The sequence below is a fragment of the Pygoscelis adeliae genome, unplaced genomic scaffold, assembly GCF_000699105.1.
Source record: "Pygoscelis adeliae isolate BGI_AS28 unplaced genomic scaffold, ASM69910v1 Scaffold149, whole genome shotgun sequence".
In the NCBI taxonomy this organism is placed as follows: Eukaryota; Metazoa; Chordata; class Aves; order Sphenisciformes; family Spheniscidae; genus Pygoscelis; species Pygoscelis adeliae.
The window spans coordinates 644909-653808 of NW_008825494.1; the positions used below are offsets into that span (position 1 = coordinate 644909).

General features: G+C 40.5%; 1 protein-coding gene across 1 annotated transcript in view; it reads left to right on the top strand.

Annotated features, from left to right (window-relative positions):
- The window catches only part of DHRSX (dehydrogenase/reductase (SDR family) X-linked), a 154207-nt gene that overhangs the window by 144112 nt on the left and 1195 nt on the right, over positions 1-8900 (top strand). The gene's annotated exons all lie outside the window — the stretch shown is intronic.

Consider the following 8900-nt stretch of genomic DNA (forward strand, 5'->3'; position numbering starts at 1 on the left):
CTGGGGTTGTTTAGCCTGGAGAAAAGGAGGCTGAGGGGAGACCTCATCGCTCTCTACAGCTACCTGGAAGGAGGTTGTAGCGAGGTGGGTGTCGGTCTCTTCTCCCCAGTAACAAGCGATAGGACGAGAGGAAATGGCCTCAAATTGCACCAGGGGAGGTTTAGGTTTGATATCAGGAAAAATTTCTTCACCGAAGGTGTTGTCAAGCACTGAACAGGCTGCCCAGGGAAGTGGTTGAGTCACCATCCCTGGAGGGATTTAAAAGATGTGTAGATGAGGCGCTTACGGACATGGTTTAGTGGGCATGGTGGTGTTGGGTTGATGGTTGGACTTGATGATCTTAGAGGTCTTTTGCAACCTTAATAATTCTATGATTCTATGATTCTATGATACTGTTTCAAATGTAAACACTTCTGTGTGCTTTTCTGTGTTGTTTCATTTTGATTGCCAAAATCTGGCATCATTTGAAAGAATTCAGTGAACTAAAGATGACCCATGTACTGGTATAAGATAACGTATAGAGAATGAAAGCTCTAAAGCTTTCATGGTTAGTTGTTGTTTTAAGTCCTCTTTAATTTTGATCCATTCACATTTTGATTCATAGTTAAATTGTGTCTTCAACTAAAAAATTGGGCATAATAATTAAATGATGCAGATGTTCCAGCAACTACCTGTCAAAGAGGTCGCCTCTCCAAGAGCTTTGTTGGAGGAAGGAGTAGTCTTATGCTCTTATTCATATTTCTCAGCTAGAAATAGTTCAAAACTCAGTAGAATTAAAGCTTTGTGTAGTTAATAAAAATAACAGGATGGTTCCTTAGCATATATCTAGCATGAATACTAAGCTGTAATTAAGTATTCTTACTTAATGATAGATCAGTCTACATCTCAGAATGAAGAAGATTATATTGAATTACTCACATGATACTGTAATTATGGCCATAGAGCTGGTAGTAAACAAGTAAGTTGTGTATTTTCCTTTACAAACACAGAAAAGGAGTAACAGCCTAGTGTGCAAGGCATCAGGATTAGGATTTAGGAGGCTCATTCATTTCTCATCTCTTCTCCTGACTTGCTCATTTACTTCAGTAATCACTTGCCTGTCTGTGAATAGAGGTGTTGCAGAAAATCCCAGATTGTGTGGAGATACCCAGGACAATTCTGAGTGATTTAAGTCAGGCATCCTCAGCAATAGGTAGCTCCGGGACATCACCTTGTTTCCAGAGGGCTGGTTAACCAGAGTGCCATGCTCCCAGAAGAGGCTCCATCATTTTGTGAAGTACGTGTACTCTCTCGGCTCTCTCCTCCTGTTATTGCCTGCCTTATTTCCTAGAGACTGGATGTTCTTCCAGCAAGTGACTGTCTCTGGCTGGATGTTTATGCAATGTCTGGGGCAGCAGGCTCCTATCTGTCAAATTTTGCATACTGTTACTGAGCTGAGTGAGGTAACAACTGTAATGTAATTTGAGTGGCTGCAGCGATATCTCAGTTCTGAGTTTGAAGACATTGCTGTCTGATGCAAAGAGAGCTTAGGGATCAACATCCAGGCAAAGTAATCTTCCTCAATGCACTTGACAAAATGAACAAAGGATTCAGTTATGATTAATGACTTTGACCCAAAGTTTCAAGTCCCTGCTCAAATTCAGACATGTAAAGTTGGGTTCTTGTTTCTGCTCTGAAAATTGCTTAAAACTAAACATTGTTCTTTTAGTCCTTCATTTCAATGGCTTGGAAAATGCAAAGTATGGATCCACAAGCACTTCTGCTCAAATCACTGAGGTTATATTGCACTTCTCAGTGAGAGACATTCAGTTTGAAATTAAGACACACAAATTTATTTTTGTCGTATCTGCAAGTGAGTTCACTGTTGAAGCTGCTATTTGAAGTCAACGGAGATCTCTTCAGTGTGGCCCAGAAAGCTGGCCAGCCAACAGGGGCTTCATTCAGCTGCCTGATACCATAGACATCTGATGCTATTTGAGATGACCCATGATGTCCTGCTTAGTCTGAAGCAGCTGCTTTGGAAGAGGAGGGTTTTCAGAACTATGGTCACTGTCATCCTCAGTAAACCTTTGCTCATGTTTTGAATCTGACAGAAGAGCCATCCCAGGGCTTCAGAGTAGAGCTGCTTGGCGATTTTCCAGCAAAACAAATTTCTCAGAAGGCATTGCTCTGACGCAAAACAAAGTGAAACTTTCCACTGTTGACTCCATCAGAAGATTCATGGGAAATCAGGCATTCAAGGCTGTGTGCCTGCCTGCTCCTTGGGCTCCCTGAGCCATCGGCTGACCGTGGCAGTCTTCTGGGGACAGTTCCTTTCTTCTACATTCTACTTTGTCTACAGGTTTCCCAGCCACCTACATGGGGGCTGATGTGAAGATGAGGTAGGGCTTCCCAGGCTCTCTGTGTACCTGGAATTTTTTGAAAAATATTTCCGGAAAGTTTGATTTCAATAGAAGGGGAAGGAGAGATTCAGGTTTTGATACTTTTTGTGTCTGTTTGCCAGCTATCTCTGCTTCTGTTCTTTACAGCATCTTGTGCTAGGATGGGAGGGAAAAGCTTCTCCTTTTCCCAGAATAGGCATGAATTATTCATATTATAAAAGCTCCTTTCCTTCAACATTTTGGTATTTTTTTAGTTTGAAAATTGCCTTGTGTTCTTAAATCATCAATGTTTCGTCTTTTATTATTTATTCATATCTTTGATTCAGAAATGGTTTCTCTGTAGCCACAACACTGTCAGGAGAAAGGCTTCACATTTTAAGTCAGTCATTTCTGTTTGTTGCTGCTGTCTTTTTTAAAGATTAAATCTAAAGAATTTTATTATGCAGTGAATTTATTAAAGAATTCTCTTTTCTGTGAGTTGGGGATTGAAGAGAAATTAATTTGGTGGTGCTGACTGGGTCTCTAGGGAGAACTGTTTATTCAGTAAAACATCTCTGTCTCTTTCTGCTCTATAATCAAGGAAGAAATTGGATAGAAAGAGAATAATAGTGAGCTATACAGGAAAGAATAGGAGGAGAGAGAGAATGCAGATGGAAACCAGGGCTTTTGAGTGAAGGCAGAGATGCCTGAAAAGCTGTGCTGCCAGACCTCTCTGGGAGCTTTGACTTCCTAGGGATCTGACAGTAGGTCCTGGCCACCACTCTTACCAGGACTTACAGTCAGCTGTTACAGCCTTATTGATCAAAGGTTGCTGAACATGTGTTTACACCTGCGTCATGGTTTCCATTCTAGCCTTTTTTTTCGTACTCAGTGTTTCAACTGATTACTTTTTGGCTGAAATTTTCAAAGCAACGATCACATTAGGAGGTCTAGACACTGCAGAAGTTACACAACAAGCATTGAGCACACATAGCCCATGTCTTCACCAGGAGGCTGTGACACTAGATCAACTGTTGTTATTTCACCTCAGTCTTGCACCCGTAAGTAACCTGGTTTTGAAATGATTCAGTAGTTCACAGATCATAGTAATCAGTGCTCCCTGGAACACAGGTAATTTGTTTCTCACAAGCTTGTTTGCTTTGATATTAATGGGAACGCAATCCCAGCTACTCCATTTCTGGCAGTTTTCAAACTATTCTGTGTTGCAGTGGCTTTGTGTTTGTCTTTGTTCTTGAGAGTCAAGCAGTGTGTTGAGGGTGACAGGGTGTCACCCCTCCATTAGCTGCCAGCAAGTAGATGAAAGGCTTTGCTGTCCCAAGTAACAGTAATTTCATGTTCTCATTCTTGCTGCTAAGCCCCACTGTGCATATGCATAGTACTGTTCAGGTATCCCAGATGATCATTGTCTTTCCTGAAGAAAGACAGAAAAGACAGAAAACTGTATATACAGAGTTTTCCAGTCCAGAAGCAAGTCAGTAAAATACTAACATTTGCAAACATTACCAGAATAATTAACACTGAGAAAAGTAAAGGAATGCTGGCAAAAGAGCCTGAGTACCCAGGCCCAGAAGATGGCCTGTTCAGTGCTTGCTGTGTCTTCCTAGCTGGAACCTGGGAAACATGTCACTAGCCAGAGACATCTCTTCTTCTTACCCGAGCCAGGAATGGCCTGATGGAAACTCACCCATTTAAAAAAGTGAGGAGCAAGCACCCTGAACCCCCATGCCAAAAAAAATCCCTGGAAGCTCCTTTAACTCATCAGCCCATGAGTAGATTTCCCACATGAACTGAAAAGTGCATGATATAATGGATGTGAGTACATGAGGTAGGACCACTCTTATAAAACCAGTGTCGCTGAGTGTTCCTACAGCAGTCTACTTAATATTGCTGATGAGAAGCATTCCACCGATACTTAATGTATTCTGCGTCACAAATTGTATGGATAAAGGTGTTTTAACATGTTCTTCCTCAGCATTAAGTCATTTGCCAGCATAACGGGCAGTCCTGGGTGCACATCTGCCTGTTAGGTCCCTCATTCCTGTCCCTCAAAATGCAACTGCAATGTCAGTCATTGAGTTTGCCAGCTGCTTTCTGCTCTCTGTCCTCTTTGCCCAACCATCTCTCAAGATGGCAGCATCCTGAAGTCATAAAATACAAACCAAGTACAACCAATTAACCAAATGACTGGGGTGAGGGGAAGCTATTCCAGAATAAGTACTCCTCTGATACTATGGGTTGTATGCTTTTTCAATCATATGGCCAACGCTGTCAACCAATACGATTTGAAGTATACGCATGCCGTCCATTTAAACTGTTCGTCCTAGTGTTTAAGACACATAGCAAGGTTCTCACTGTTTGCTGGTAGTTACTGAAAATGGTACTGGGAAAATGAATAGATTGCAGAAGAGGAATTACTAGTTTTGTTTCCTGTCCAATTTTCTGTGGTTTCCGATGGACATACCATACTGTCTGCCCAGGACTCTGAGCTATGAATTCAGGTGGAGGTGGAACTGGATGAGTACATGGATTAACAAGCAAAGCGCCACCAAGCCATCATGTATGGCTTGATGCAGACTCACGACTTCCAAAGAGTTAAGCTGTTGCGCCTGTTGTACACAAATGAAAAGGATGTGACATTTCATGGCGACATGGCTGTAAGGACTGACTGTCGTCAGCTAACACATTTTGCGAGCATTAGCGCCTAGTATTGACAAGATTATATGGCACTTAAAAATGCATTAATCAAATTGTGTTAACTGGCAAGTCTTAAAAAAACGAAACTAAAACACAAACCCTCTTAGTATATGTCCCAGTTTTCATAGAACAGAATATTCTATTTGATGCTGAGGGAAAATTATTCTATGTTGATGACTTACTATTCATGAATATATAAAAAAAGAAATAGCAAAGCTTCTGTAAAAAAACATCTTTTTCTTTGGGAATAGATAGTGCCAAAATAATGCCATTTTGTGTGTATTGACTGCATTTTGCTTAAATAAGCTGGTCACATGCAGTCTTTTCTCTCCTTCTTCCGCAGCCTACCCATGTAATGAGGAATACAAAGATATGTATTTTCAATCAGACCTTTATTTACTGTTGAAGGGATACTGCGAACAAATAGTTAATTGCAAAAGAGTGTAAAAATAAAAGACGTGATCAATACTGTAACAAGTAAAAGGAATTGCAGATGCAGAATTTCATTAGGAAGAAGTTAAGCAGAAATCAGTTTTACTTGGATATGACAAAGGTATTAATTACAGTTGCTTGGATACTAATAATATAATAATTTGTAAACAAAAATCCAATTTAAAACAAGTTCAGCGCAAATAAGTTGGTAACTGAAGAGTGAAGAAGCATCATGCAATTTATAGGAATCTCTCTTGTCTTAGGACAAGTCCAGCCAATTCGCGAACAAGTTGTTACTGATCCTATATATTATAGTATATTATTCTGTTACTGTTTGTTTTGTTGTTGGTTTTTTTTAAATTCTGGCAACGTGTAGAGTCTTGTCCTCTGTGATTTGACTGATACTTATTATTATTGCCTGTCTACCTGCAACTTTTGGTATAATACTTCAGAGTCCCAAAGACAGGAACTTGTTTCTGTTTGCATAGAGCATCATGACAAACATCCTGGGTTTTATAGATCAAGGTATTCAGCCACTGGCTGGTGATTTCTCTGGCCTGTGATCAGGTGCTCTCCTTCCTAGAAGGCCATTGGCATCAAAGGATGGGTCAGATATGTTGCTTTGACAGTAGTCTCCTGCTTGTGGTCATTTTCTTTTCCAAGGGCTTTATGGTTCCTCCTCATCTTTTGATGGGCTGTCTTGTGGTAAAAGAAGAGCTATGGGTCTCCCAGGAAAGCTGGCAACCAGGAGTGGGGCTGCCACTGCTGGAACGATTAATCCTGCTCCCTGTGCAGATACTCATGAATTGCTCCAGTGGTTGCAACCTGCTGTCGGCTTCTTCCTTCCCAAGAGCTCCTCAGGTGCTGGCACACAGGCAGGACATGTGTGCGTGTGTCTGTGTGTCTGTGTGTGTTGCAGTTGATCTATGGGTGTGTAGTAGATCCAACATTTTGGGAAAGGGTCTTGACTCTGTGTGGGCAGGTGGATGTACAGTGTTTTCACGGTAGGTATGGGCGTGATCCAGAGGTGGAATCACAGCATGTGCTTTTCTTCCAGCCCCTCGAAACAGGTAGGTCATCCACCCAGCCGGAAGGCCAGGGGACTCCTGGTGTAGGGTTTCCTTTTTGCTTTCATTAAAACAGAAAACATGCCAAAACAATGAAGAGATCCTCATGTAAGGGAACATTAAAGCTTTCAGCATTAATTAAGCACTCAGAAGATGGGATAAGACAATTAATTAATCATACATATGCAACTCTTCTCCCCGTTGCACTGGAAAAATTGCTTTCCTTTAACTTAAATTATTATACACTAATTGCTTAATGTATTACAGTATTTTTTTCTTTATGTTTTTAGATAATTGCTTTTAGCAACAGGTGATAGAAACTAAATAGGAATTTTGCATTCAGAACCTTCTACTCAGCATATTAGATATGGCGGACAGGATGAAAAACAAATTAAATCTTGTGAAAAGTTACACAAGCTGACCTTAATGGACGGTGACGATGTCACTGTTCTTATAGACTGGTCACAGTGTGGCCATGTAAGCACATTTATTATTGTCTGAGCATGCTCGGTATTTTCTTTGTATTGAAGAATAGGAAACAGTTTGCTAGGTAAAATGGTTTGGTAAAGGCCTACTAGGGCTGCATGAATGAAACCAACAACTGTCTTTCAACTCGTACGTAGCCTTTATTTAATGTATTTGATATTATTTTGAATAGAACGCCTCTGGTGGGGAACTCACTTGACATATCGTGAAAAAAATAAAAATCTTGATAAATCCTGCATATCCTGGGAGAACCTTCCCATCGCATCAGCAAAGGCACATGGTATTTCTGATGCTGTAGGAAGTTCCATACAGACCAGTCTCTGAGGCTGTAGAGAGCCCTGCTCATAAGAACATAATCACACAAATTCCGCCCACAGACAATTTTTTTAAAGCATTTTAGTTTTCAGCTGTTGTCATTGAGATTTGGGAGTCACCGACGTTGACATTTATACTTGTTTGTGCTGGAGAGCTGTTGAACACAGGAACATAACGTCCAGTGAACCAGTGCATGGCAATGGTTTTTCTGTGTCACTAGATTGTTAAGTAAAGCACAACAGTACCCTAAAAACTTTTGGTTTCTCTCTGTCATCCAGAATAAATTGCATAAAATATGAATGCTCGTATTCATCATTGTTCTGCTGCTTTACAGTGTTAAGATTTTTTATATTGCGTCATAGCTGATCATGATAGTAGCCACTGTGAGCATGTGGACTCCAACTTTTTGGAGTCATCCTGATCCTGCGAAGAATTATGCATGCACATAGCTTTATGTTGCTTAAATAATCTACTGGATGGGAATAGCACAATTTTCCATAAGATGAAGAAGGGTGAAGAAGTAGTAGTAGAGTACTAAACTAAGGTAAATAAGCACTTTGTTAGTGTCTCTAGGTAGTATCTCACAGTACAATCATCTTCTTAAAACATGAAAAATATTCCAGCAGTTACCTGGACCTGACTTTTTTTTTAACGTACTGACTGATATTTTGCTGAGAGAATAGCCCGTTGGCTAGCTGAGTTACCATCTTATTTCATTAGGTGGTATTTGGAACAGGACGTGCTGTCTTTGGGTGGTAACTGGTAGTAAAAGCTGGCTATTTTGGGGCCACTGAAGGACAGTATGGTGGTATTACTGCTCTTTGCAGCCTGTTGGCATCAGTAGTTTTCCTTCACCTTAAACACCTCTGATCAAGGGCTTGGCATGGAACCAGTGGAGCTCTGTGCATATGGAAGTACCTCAGCAGGGCACATTTATTCTTCAGCAGTTTACTTTTTGGGGAATGTGCCTGTGGTCACACAGGGAATGTTTCCCTCGCAGATGCTGAGGGTGCTCTGCCCTGGCAGCAGCCGGAGAGGTCGCGGTTTGGGTAACCTTGTCTTATTGTGTGACATGGCTCTAACTTATTTGTAAATGAGACCAAATGCCAGATGCATCAAATAAATTAATTATTTCTAATAAGTTGGGTTGTATTTATTGTACAGCGGGAAAACAGAGAAGTTGTTTCTTTTTAAAATACGTGCACCTTGTCACAAAAAGCTTCAAATTACTTATATTTATTTTTTTTTAATTAGGCACTGAGTAACCTATTCAATACTGTCTCATTCATGAAGTGAGTTCTTCAGGAAAAGAAATCCTGTCAGGTGCAGCAGACAAAGCTATGAGCAGCATTGGTGCTGTTAATGACTGAGAGAATGACTGCAAGGGTTGTAAAATGACACGTTATTATCTAGCAGGCATTGATCATAATTGTATCACTGATAAAGGCAAAACATATCAAATGTTGTGTTTTAAATATGCCCTTCAATAAAAGAAAAAAAAAAGCCATTGAAATAATTTCAATGA